The 12,027-nt window shown below is 45.0% G+C and overlaps 1 protein-coding gene across 6 annotated transcripts in view; it reads left to right on the plus strand.

Annotated features, from left to right (window-relative positions):
- LOC116946538 (uncharacterized) overlaps positions 1-12,027 on the plus strand; it is a 183,336-nt gene that overhangs the window by 61,043 nt on the left and 110,266 nt on the right. For all 6 annotated transcript variants that reach the window (XR_012945459.1, XM_076070115.1, XM_076070113.1 and 3 more), the window contains exon 2: positions 4,096-4,201. The gene's annotated coding sequence lies outside the window, so the exon portion shown is untranslated. The remainder of the gene's footprint in view (positions 1-4,095; positions 4,202-12,027) is intronic.

Here is a 12,027-nt window from a genome sequence, read left to right on the forward strand (position 1 = left end):
GTAGAGGCAGAATGAGCGGCTCACAGTTGGAAGGGGACGAGTTTGAATCCGGGTTAGTGGGTTGGTAGTTGCCCATCATTCCTCAACAACTGTTGTGGTCAACAGTTGTTGTCCTGTGGATACACTCGCCCCTGCCATAGAATCGTGGAATTTTCACCACTGACCCACGTCTGTATTGAGGTGATGAGCTCCACCTTAATTGCCCATGTGAGGAGCAGCAAAGCTCTTTCTCTTGAGGGTTGATCTCTTCAATGAGATGCTTCAGGATTTGGGCATTTTGAAGGGAGGGACAATCCTTCCCGTGTGGAGGGACACATTTTGAAGGGAGGGACAATCCTTCCCGTGTAGAGGGACACATTTTGTCTCCAACAAGCGGTGACAGAGGAGAGTGGATGAGTGTAGGGCAAGCAATGGGGAAGGCCAAATGTTTGGCTTCTTCTCTATCTCCTAGCAGACTTGGAATTTTAAAGAGAGAGAGAGAAAAATAACACGTTGGTAACCATGGCGACCCACATACACATCACCGTGGATTGCGCTGATTGATGTGGAATGGCTTGTGGTCTTTGCGTAACGAAGGACTCGGTTTGGCTTTTTTAACCAAAATAATGGGTGTACAGGTAAGCCACGCTATTGTGTAACTGTCTGTTTTACGAAAGCTGCATTCTATCACGGCTTCCTTTGCTGGGATGTCCAAGAGAGAGGATAATCCTAAGACTTTGACACGGTCCTCCTATATTCAGCAGATGTGCTAAAATAGTCCCTAAGCTGTTACGTGTAAGTAATCACAAGCGAGATACCGATGATCTCGTTCAAATATAAAAAAAGTTCCCGTTGTCATCTTCATTTAACTCGAACAAAGTTTCAGCTTGACGTAGCCTTAGTTTTCAAAGCTCCGTGTTCAGCAGTTGAGTCACCGTGCGGAATGGCTTGACGTTTATTCTGCGTAAGAGGCTGGGGTGCGTGTGTTTATGCAGTGCTGTGTATGTCTGTGCGTCTGCGTGCACATCTATGCCCTCCGTATGTGTGTGTGTCGCAGTTAGCGTGCTACGCATAAATCGGGCGTCCAGAGTTCGACTCCCGCTCACGGCCAACACCGGTGACGATTACCTGAACCGGCCCCGGGCCCTCTCCCTTAGGTCGACTCGGCCTCAAATGAGTACTTGGTGCGATGTGTTAACATCGCCACTTTGGAGGCAAAGGCGGCCGGGTGTGGTGCTGGCCACCCACCCCATCGTGTGCCGTTCCGGGCTTCATAGGTGCTCGCTAACAGCATTTGCCCTCACAATATGTTAAAGGCTATACGGGGAATCTTTGTTTTGAGCAAGCATTTACGGTATGTGTGTGGGGAGCGGGAGTGTTGTGGTTAGATTACTGAGCTATGAGCTCTGCAACCTCAGTTCTATTCAATGCCACGGCTTACATCAATGGCGACCAGAGTTCGATTCCTGCTCATGGCCATCTGAACCGGTCCTGGGCCTCCCCTAGGTCGACTTGGCCTCAAATGAGTCCCTGGTGCGGTGTATAGAACATCGGATCTGAGGAGACAAAGGTGGCCAGGCGTGGTGCTGGCCACACTTCCTCATTTGCTGGCTTTCATCGGTGCTTCCTATACCAACACTTGCCTCAACAGCCTGTATGGCTATCTTTGTAAGCATACGTGCATATTTTATTGTACATGTATGCGAATGTGGGCTAAAATGAATATAATGAATATTATACAGCATATATATCTACAGTAGATATGTGTGTCAGTACGTGGGTGGGTGTCTTTTGCAAATGTATTGGCTAGTCACTGTAAAAAAATAAATAATATAAATAGAATTTACATGGACTCAACATATGACCACGTCTCTGTGTGTGGCTTCCAGTATTTATTTTCACATAACTTTGTCATGTCAGATCAGTGCCTGCAAAGTCATGAACACATACCTGTCAACCCATACGGTTTGCCCATTATTCTTGTGCAGGGAAATTTCGTTTTAAGGTCCATACGGCATACAGCCGTTTAAATACGGGCAAAAAAAATCATATTTTTGTCAATTTGTTTGTGTTTCTCCCTTCTGATGGGACTTTGTAGGATGAACGTTGAGATCTATAAGGGGCACGGGCTGACCAATAAGGTCTGAGTTGGTCTGTAATACGGTCGGCACTGATAAGGGGTTGACATATATGTGAAACACCTCCGATTGTAAAAGAGACCCACGCTTTTCACGAGCCCATTACGAATGCGATGCGGTTAACTTTTGTTACACGCGGCATTCGTGCGTGGGGAACCGTAGATGACGTCCAATTTCCATGCTTAGGCTCTCACAACCGATATTGTGAGTTACAATTGATTTTGTTTTGCACGAGGCGGTGCATCCACGTGTGCCGTAACAAAACGCTCCTCCACCCATGGGGACGTTGTGAGATTCCTCACCAAACAATCACATTTAGAATCAACACGCGTTGAGATTATAATCTAAATTATGGATTGCGTGTTCTCCCCCCGTGGTCGCGTGGATTTGTCTCCGAGTTCTCCGGTTTTTCCCTCCACGTTTAGAAACAGGCGTTTGGAGTATTTGGTTGCTATGCTTTTCCACGTGATAAGGTCAATAAACCACTTCGTTGAGGTCAATATCAGGCAGACGTGCTCCGCAGACCGCACGAGTGGATCAAAGAAAAACGCTGTGGAGCGATGAGCAACCAGACCTTGCCCCGTGTTGGAGAGATGTTAACTCCGTCGCCTGGTATGCAGGAGGTCGTGGGTTCGATCCCGATCCTGATGCGATAAGCCACTTCAGTGAGCTATCATTTGTGGCCAAGTCGCTTCTGAAAAGCGAGCTAATAGCTCAGTAGGCATTACCTAGTATGATATATAAAACAAAAACGTTGTTTAGTTTTACTTGTCTATTTTCAAGTGATTTTTTTATGTTTCCTATACTTTGCACTCCTATCATATTTTTGTGTTGTTTGTGGTTGTAACGTTCTGAACTGCCCCCATTGGATATCTGTGAGAAAGAGCTTTATAGATCATAGGATTCCTCCAGTATTAATACATATTTTGATTCTGAAGCACTAATACATTTAGCACATTTAATTCACATGAGAATGTCTGTCTTAAATGGCTTTGTCGGGTGGAGGAGGGTTTACAACACATTTTGACATGACCTAACCCAAAAGATTATCACTATAAATATATATATGAGCGCATTGCATGTGGCAACAGATTAACTGGCATTAAAAAAAAATCCTACTGGTGTTGTTGCTAGGTTCTGATTGATGGCGTGTTGGACTTTCGTGAAGCTACTTGACGTCCGTGAAAAAGAGCTTCATAGCTTATCGGATTCTTCCCCCAGTATAAATAAATATTCTGATTCTGTGTTATGTGGCCGATGGTAGAAATATTTTTGGAACATCCAGGTTGTTCAAATGAACCTTATGGCGGGACGCTGGGGTCCCGAATAAACGGAAGTCAAAATCGTCATTAACTAATTTATTTTTGGCGACTCCGTCCCACCGCGCACACAAACGCCGCGACCCACCTGGCGCGGATCCTTCTGTTGTCGTGTCACGTTCAAGGGCAGCAGTGAGGACGAATGCGCAGAAGAAACAAAACTTTGAAACTTTGATGAGCGCATCGTGTAGAGCTCGTCGAGAGGAATAGCTTGCCGTGTCGTTCGCCTTCAACAGACATAACATGACGTCGCAACGCGGTTTATGCGAGTGCCGGGGGCTTATGGGACCGCGGGGTCCCAAAATAAGGTTCATATGTTTGGCTCGCCTATAAAATGCGAATTATTCTGTTTCCGTGTATGATCTTTTGTGAACAATTTATATCCGGAAGAAAGGATGCTAATGGTCCTGTAATTCGCACTGCTACATGTGCGGATTACTTATTTTCATATAACCTTGTCATGCGAAATTAATGACTTTAAAGTCTGCACGTATCAAGTGAAAAAATGTAAGGAAGTCCACACTTTTCAATACAGTCCAATTCGAACATGGCTCAATATCGCTCACCGCACTCATCTGCAGGGAATAAAATAAAATTCATGAAAACGTTGCATGCGGCAACACGCTAACCTCAATTTTTCTCGATGTTTGCCGATGCAGGTGGACTCAATATCTCGAAGACTAAACTGGCAACATAACGGGGTTGTCAGTGTCGTATTATTCGGCGCACGGAGGAAGCGGCCGGCGTCTGCAGCAAGATAAGTGGGTAAGTGTCCCGTGTGAGGAGGAGGAGGAGGAGGCCAGAGAGCTCCCGTCTCGTCTTACACGCCCCAGGACATCCCAAGCGGCCCCCTCCTCCTCGCCGTGCCGGATACGGTGTCTGCAGTCTGCGGTCTGCGGCAGTTCTCCTATCATCGGGGGTGCACGCACGACGCTCGCGTTCACTCGTGCGCCCGAGTACAATTTCAGTTTTAGAACGGTATGCGGTACATTCATTGTGGGATGGTAGCTCAAGTTTTTGTTGTTGTACTTGTTGTAGGTGCAGTATCGCATGTATCTTTGTATGTATGTACGTACGTACGTGCAATTAATGTCGACGTCACGAATGTGTATTCTCTGGTCCCCCGACAGTCTACTGCTTTATAAAGGCATGCCCATGCTGCATCAGTCAGGGCAGTTGTTTGACCATACTTCACCACAGTTGCGAATGCACGTTGGTAAAGAGGGGGGCGTGAATCTCAGGGCCAGGTCAAGTATTACATTTTGATTTAAAGCTTTCGTGACTGCAGTAATTCATACTCTTAGCTCTTTCGGTAAAGTCACGTTGAAGGGAAACAATAAAATAATAAAATATATATAAAGCAATAAAAATTCTCACGACGTTTTGACCATAACACAAACGGTCGTCATTAGGTGTGAAAAAAACAAAAAAAACGGCAAGAAACATTTGTTTATTCTTGCCGTTGGATTTTCACACCTGATGACGACCGTTTGTGTTATGGTCGAAACGTCGTGAGAATTTTTATTGTTTTATATATATTTTATTATTTTATTGTATCCCTTCAACGTGACTTTACCGAAAGAGCTAAGAATAGGTCAAGTATTGTTGTGATTCAGTGACGTCACACCTTGGCCGAGAATTGGACTCGGATTGGCAAGTTCATAGAGCAATGCACTATCCATGTATCATGTTGTTATTGCGTTTAGACGCTCGTGAGTATTTTTTTTTCCTCGTGTGTGTCAGTCGTGCTCTGACTCGGATGGCTGGTTGGCTGGGTGACTCGGTGGCTGGGTGGCTGGGTGGCTGGTTGGCTGGATGACTGGGTGGCTGGGTGGCTGGGTGGCTGGTTGGCTGGGTGACTGGGTGGCTGGTTGGCTGGGTGGGGCTGGGTGACTGGGTGGCTGGTTGGCTGGGTGGCTGGTTGGCTGGGTGGCTAGTTGGCTGGGTGGCTGGGTGACTCGGTGGCTGGTTGGCTGGGTGGCTGGTTGGCTGGGTGGCTGGGTGGCTGGGTGGCTGGGTGACTCGGTGGCTGGGTGGCTGGGTGGCTGGGTGACTCGGTGGCTGGGTGGCTAGGTGACTGGGTGGCTGGGTGGCTGGTTGGCTGGGTGGCTGGGTGACTCGGTGGCTGGGTGGCTGGGTGGCTGGTTGGCTGGGTGGCTGCTTGGCTGGGTGGCTGGTTGGCTGCTTGGCTGGGTGGCTGGGTGGCTGGGTGACTGGGTGGCTGCTTGGCTGGGTGGCTGGGTGGCTGGGTGACTGGTTGGCTGGGTGGCTGCTTGGCTGGGTGGCTGGGTGGCTGGGTTGCTGGTTGGCTGGGTGGCTGGGTGGCTGGGTGGCTGGGTGGCTGGGTGGCTGGGTGGCTGGGTGGCTGGGTTGCTGGTTGGCTGGGTGACTGGGTGGCTGGGTGGCTGGGCCCCCACCCAAGGATGAGAGCAGGTTATTGCGTGTGGCGAGTTTGCTCGTAGTCCGCTCACTAATGCCTGCGCAACAAAATAACATGTAAGACTATGTACGTATAATGAAGATTATCTGCAACAATGACTAGAGAACACTATTGTGATTGTGTAGGCTAAGCCCACTGGAGGCTGTTGGGTGGAGAACATTCATTGCCGGGTCAAGACATGGTACTTCCCTGTTAGTGTTTGGAGTTCATGACTTGGGACATATTGAGGAATCATTATTATTGTTGACTGAGACAAATTAATCGTGCTTTACACATTCATCGTGGGAAAATAATGAACATTTTGTGAGTAACAAAACCCAGTCACACCAGATATTAAACAGAGCATACAGTATTCGGCTTCCTCTACTGAATATTCAACGTCGGCAAGAAAAAAAACCGTCTGGCTAGTCAGTATTTGCAAGGACTGTTTTTGTACTTTAAAGCATATTTAAATATAGTCCTCAAACATCCCAGCATTCGGTACTCCAGAAAGAATGTTTTTCAACTTTTTGAGGCTTTCCAGGATAAGGACGTTTTTACAGTACTTTGATATCTGAGAACCCAGCAGCATTTCTTTGGGCCACGCACTGACAATTAGACTGACTAAAGCGAAACTGGCTCTGGGATTTCCTGCTTAAACGATAGCTGCTGAACAACATTAGTCCAGAAAGCTCATTGGTTGATAGACGAAAATGTTACTTATTTTAATCTTATATTCACATGGTGAAACAGAAGAGTGTCTGTTCACTCGTTAATAATGATCTATTCCTGTGATCATAGGAGAGGTACTTTAGAATTAATTAATGGTTTAAATTCTGGTATCTACGAAGTTAAAGTGTACAGCATTGCCAAAGTGCTCCAACTGCTGTATATAGATTTAAATACCCTATTATGTCATGGCTCAAGTTCCTGATTTTAAAATTAACTCCGAATCACCGTACAATCTGGCAAGATAACGCTCCAAAGGTTCCTAAAGTTCCCATGCCACTCTGCTTCGCATTCATCGTGGTGAAATAACGGACCTGATTTATTTGGGTTCCAACATGGGGTTGCAATGGCTATCCATCTATCCCGATCCCACCAATGCACGTGTGTTCTTATCTCGCTCAATTCACCACGTGTTGAAGGTGGAGCCTGCAGAGTCTCCGTGGTCTCCGTCTGTGTGCAGCGGCTTGCGTGTGGTCTGGAGTCTCGCTGCCCTTTCAGCACCAGCGCTATCTGTGCATCCCCACGGATGCTGCGATAGAATCACGTCTAAGAGAACTGTACGGTTAACTTACACCCCCCGGATGTCCGCTCCACCACTTGGATCAATGTTTTATAGTGCTGTACGCGCTTTTGGTCTTTTCTTTGTGTGTCCCGGGTACTGATTTATGGGGGAGCAGGTAGTGTAGCGGTTAGCGCACCGCGCTACGAACCCGGCGACCCGAGTTCTATTGCCGCTCGCGGCCAGCACCGGTGACGATTATCTGAACCGGTCCTGTATCTCCCCTAGGTCGACACAGTCTCAAATGAGTACCTGGTGAGGTGTGTAAACATCGCCACTGGGGAGACAAAGGCGGATTAGGAATGGTGTCGGACAAACCACGTTTTAGTGTGCTGCGCTAACTTTAATAGGTGCTCGCTAATGGCACTCGCCCCATCGTCCTACATCGCTATACATGGGATTGTTCTTATATGTATGTATTATGATCCACATTAATGTGTATCAGAGGATGAAGTTGCCGATTATTTTCTGCAGTGATGATGTAACTTCCCGAACATTAAAACATCATGCAAACCATCGAAGATGAACAACCCCCTTGCTGCGTCTCCCCCAAAAGGGTGTTGTAATGTCCATTGATATGCAAATGAGAGAGGGCATTTAAACAGCGTGCTGTAGCCCACAACACGGCTGATCTAAAGTCTCACCTGTATTGATTATGGCTGAACAATCGTGACTTCATTTGTCTAACTTCCAGCATGGATAATAGTCCATGGGCTGGGAATATGGGCCAGTCAAGACTCCATGGATAAACTACAGACAATCATACGACTATGCCAAGCGACTCCACTTATCCATACAAATTTGTCCGTTAATAAGAAGAGCCTGTCGGTGGCTACTGAAACGCACTGTGTTTTCATAGGAAGTGCATACAGACAGCGCACTCGCTGTATTGGAAGCATGCACTCTAAAAGCACAGCGTGTGTGCTGCCCATGCAATGCACGTGAATCACACGGGCAAGAAGTTTAGTACTCAGATTGTAAATGTTGTGGTTGTACTCATAATGAATTGGCACGTTCTGTTTACGTGACAAACCTTACTAATTTGCTGTGTCGGGTGGTGGCGGGTTTAACGACACATTTATATTTACGCGATCTAACCCAAAAAAAACTATTATGGATGATATTTGTCGCGAAAGCCTTCTACGTGTTAAACTGAGTTTTGCTCTTACTGCGTCTCCCCCCGAAAGCTGTTTTAATGTCCATTCATATGCACATTAGTGGGCATTTAAACAGAGGCTGTAGCCAGCTCCACGGCCAGTGTAAAGTCCGACCTGGATTGATTATGGCTGATAATAATCGTGACTTAATTTGCCTAACTGCCAGCATGGATAATAGTCCATCGGCCAGGGCAGAAATCGGTACCACCTAAGGTAGCAAACCTTAAATAGTACCGATTTAATGTTATATGGCTGAGGGTGATTCATTCGATAACCCCCACTAGTTTAAATGTTTATCTCATTATTCACTGATATTGGTCACGCAGATAAATTTTGAACCGTGAGGATGATGCCACTTCAGGTGGCACCATCCGCTCTGGGCTCATAGACTATAATTTTTAAATAACAGTTTCGGTGCCTTGTGAGAAATGCCAGTGCCATACCAGCGTTGGGAAAAAGTGTGACCACCTCCTGTGTAAAGGATTGAGGCAAATTTGAAAATAATGATTCATAAGACCGATGGAAAATCTTTTCAGCAGCCCTTCTCTGACACATTGTGCTCTTTGAGGATTCCAAACGAATTCTAATTCGCATTGCATGCTGACAATAGTACAATTGCAATACATTTGGGTGGGGGGGGAGTCCAAATATTTATTTTAAGCTACAGTTAAATGATGTAAATTACTCCAAAAAATATCAATCATATGTGTGCAGGGTCCTACATCAGGATATTTGGCCAATTCCATTCATGAGTGTTTGGAATGTGGGAGGAAACTGGAGTAGCCGGAGAAAACAGACCACACACATGAAGTGATAACACTCAAAACCATGGCCGGATTAAGCTAGTGCGGGGGCCTGTAGCAAATGTTATAAAGGGGCCCTGAATTAAAAAAAAAAACGCATAAATATTAAAACACATTTTTTACTTGCGTAGTAAAGTAATTGTATTTTTTATTTGCTATACAGGCAGATAAGACGACAAATCGCTCGCCTTTTTCACCCAGTCGTTTATAAAAGTTGAAGGCAGTATCTATCGTACTGTAGTAATAGAGCAAGTGCAGAATCACTGAACCGGAATTGATAGCTTGAAATAATTTATCGCGGGGGACCTTCAAAGTGCGGGGCCCCGTTTCATATGTAGCTACTTTTGCGACTAGGATAATCCGGCACTGCTCAAAACTCCGCGTAGACGACGTTCAAATCCACCGACTCAAACCAGTGATTGCGGCCAAATCTATCAGCGGATCAAACTCATCGCTGTACTGCCATCTCGTGTCACCTCACGGTCCTTGCAGTCACAACGCCTGCAACGGTCTCGTCACCCATCTCGAGTCACCCATCTGGCAAAAATCGCAATTCTGGCAAACATCGCCCGATGTAATTACCAGCGAATCGTCGTACTCAAATTGTAAATGTTGTGAATTCACTCTCCAACACACCGGTGGGTTGGAGTAGATGCCATAAAACGTATAAATGTGTAAATTTTTTACTTAAAACTTTCGTGACTGCAGGAATTCATATTATTGGTTCTTTCGGTAAAGTCACGTAGGTAGAAAATAAAAATGTGAAAATTATGAGTGAAAATTTAAAATAAAAGCAACAAACCGCGAAGTTTCGATCGCAACGCAAGCGGTCTTCATCAGGCCTGATGAAGACCGCTTCGAACTACGTGATTTTACCGAAAGAACCAAGAATATATGAATGTGTTGAACCTGCCACCACGCGACACAGCCAAAGAGTATTTTTTGTCACGTAAGTCTTACTAATTGCCTTGGCTCTCCAACACAACGGTGTAGCTGTACTAGTAACGCATTCGCATGTTCTGTTTTACGTGACAAACCTTACTAATTGGCTGTCGGGCGGCGGCGGGTTAACAACACGTTTATATACTTACGCGATCTAACACGACAAACAACCTTTATTCTAAATAATATTGGTCGCGAAAGCCGACGTGTCAAAGTCACCCATCTGTCCACTATTCCAGGCTTGACACTGCTCAGCTTGCACGATCAAATGAGATTAGGGTCGGATTCATGGCAATTTGGTCGGAAGTAAATTCGTCAACCGGTACCACAGTTTCTCTGCAGAACGTGTTGCGTGCAGTGAACCGAATGCTCGTGTACGTGTGTGGTATTGCTTTTTTATTGTGAGATTACTCATAGTGTAACCGATACACGCACGTCCAAATGTTTGTTTTTGAACCGTGATGATTTATTTTGTATTCGTAAACAACGATCATTGGGTACATTAAATTTTTTGAGGCAACATCTTCATGTTGACATTGACAGTGTTGTTTAAATACACCGTGAAATTGTGGAACTCTTATGAAAACAGACTATAATCAAAGTACAAACTGACACACTGTTATTGTTAAGATACCAAAGCAAAGTGAGACATGAGAAGGTTATTGTATTTTCACTGTATCTACATCATTTTTGACTTTTGTGCTCCATATGTTTATTCTCTTATCGGTAAATGCCCAGCAGTGGTATAAAGATAAACACTGTGCATGTGTGTATTTTTCCATAGGCAGTATATATTTATAAAGTGTGTGTGTGTATGTATATATACGTATATACAAAATATTGTCCATATATAGTATGGAAATGTGCATTCCTGTTTCACTATATTTAGAATAAATATAAATCATGAAAGTTGGAAATTCTCCTTCTATTTAATTCCTCCAGGATAAATAAAGATTCTGATTCTTTGAGACTTAATTGTCATTTGTATTGTTTTTATTCTCGATATACAATGATGGGTTAGAATGGCTTATTAATGTATAACGGTATCTGCTATATGTACAGACACGTTATTAACATTAGTCATTTGAAATATAATCGTCTGGTGACATCGACATCTTTATATCTCTCAGTACTCGCAGCAGGGTCTGCTTGGTCTCTATCAGTCATCTTGAGGGTCGCACCTCTTCCAAAATATTAATGAGCGTTTGGCTTTGTGTGTGTTGGGGGAGGGAGCATACAAGAGGGCAACATTCAAACATCTGCACAGATGGATCTCCTGGGCCCGCATTTCACGGCCCAAGCCAGCAAACACATTCCCGTGCCAACCAGGCGGAATTCTGCTCACTCTCTGAATCTGACATTGATGAGGCACATTCAGAGTTTTTCGGTTTGATCAGAGGGGGGAGAAGGTATTATAGCATTTGTGGTTTTAAAAAAAAAATAACTTTCAGAGATTTTGTGATGGGGTACTGGTAACGTTGGTCTCCGTGGACAGATTTCCTGGAATTGCGTGATAATAATTGCCGCGCCTGTGTCACTGTGAGAGCAACGCGAGAGAGTTGTCCAACGTGCGAGCGTTTCACAGAATGTGCGGCGCTTGGGAGCTCTGCCGTTATCCTGCGCAGTGGCAGTAAAAGTAAAAAAATATATATTTACTTTTTTTGTTCACTCTTTGATATAAATAAAAAAAACGTTATCCCTAGGTGGCCTTTTGCAAAAAAATACAAAAATGAGAATAAAATACCCATTTTATTTTTTATTGAAGCTTTGTTGTCTCTATGTTTCACATGTCTATGTATGTATGTCATGCCTGTAACAATCTGTAACAGGCTACACGGGAGATCGTTGTCTTTGTAATGCTCATATGGATGGGGAGCGGTAGTGTAGTGGTTAGCGCGCTGCGCTACCAACCCGGCGACCCGATTTCGATTCCCGCTTACGGCAGCGCTAGTTACGATTATCTTAAGCGGTCCTGGGCCTCC

This window comes from Petromyzon marinus, chromosome 27, assembly GCF_048934315.1.
Source record: "Petromyzon marinus isolate PM22_M1 ecotype Great Lakes invasive population chromosome 27, UKy_Petmar_22M1.pri1.0, whole genome shotgun sequence".
NCBI lineage: Eukaryota > Metazoa > Chordata > Hyperoartia > Petromyzontiformes > Petromyzontidae > Petromyzon > Petromyzon marinus.